We start from the raw sequence: 827 nt of genomic DNA on the forward strand, positions 1-827 counted from the left end.
ACAAAATACAAAGCAGTCTTCATCTGCAAGAACTTATTTTTAGCTTTTCACATTCAGTTCAGTTGTTTGAATCAAATTGCTAAGTTCCTTGTTTGATAGCACTGCAAGGCTCTTCCTGGTGAAGGAAGGACAGAAGGGAATAATCAGCTAGGAGTTTCGACTTTCCTGACAATAATATTATCTAGAATTTAAAATTACGTTCAGATGCATAACATCTGATGACTTTGCTTCTGTTTCCATAATTTTCACTAACAATGGCCCTGCTGCATAATAAAGCAGCAAAGTATTTTCTGACAGGAAGATTCTTTCCTCAAGTGCAAAACAGAATAGTGGGGAGAGAAGTTCTTTCAATTTTCACTTTTTCTTTAGTTTAGCAAAGCTGAAGAGGTATTTTCTCATCTGAGATCCCTCTGCAACTGCTGGTGAATACAGAGCTATGTTTGCTCAGAAAATGCTAACATAAACAGGGTCTTTTGTTGCTATTGTAAGGGCACAAAACTCTTCCTAATTAATCTCAATAACCAAGAAGTACAAACTGGACTTTCGAACATATATTATTGGACATCTCTTGGTTCAGTTCAACAAGCTTATGATAATAATTGTTTTTTTGTTTGTTTGTTTTGTATTATTTTCCATTTTCATATCCATTGCTGTGTTGCAATTTAACAAAAGCTAACACAAAATTAAATTATTAAAAAAAAAAAGTTTACAGAAAAGAACAGCAATCTCCTATGAATACTTTAACATGCACTAGTGTAACCTGTAAGAGAAATATGCAGGTCACACAGACAACTTATCCTCTGCATGACACCATGGCCTCATATAAA

Source organism: Meleagris gallopavo, chromosome 1 (genome assembly GCF_000146605.3).
Source record: "Meleagris gallopavo isolate NT-WF06-2002-E0010 breed Aviagen turkey brand Nicholas breeding stock chromosome 1, Turkey_5.1, whole genome shotgun sequence".
NCBI classification, from domain to species: Eukaryota; Metazoa; Chordata; class Aves; order Galliformes; family Phasianidae; genus Meleagris; species Meleagris gallopavo.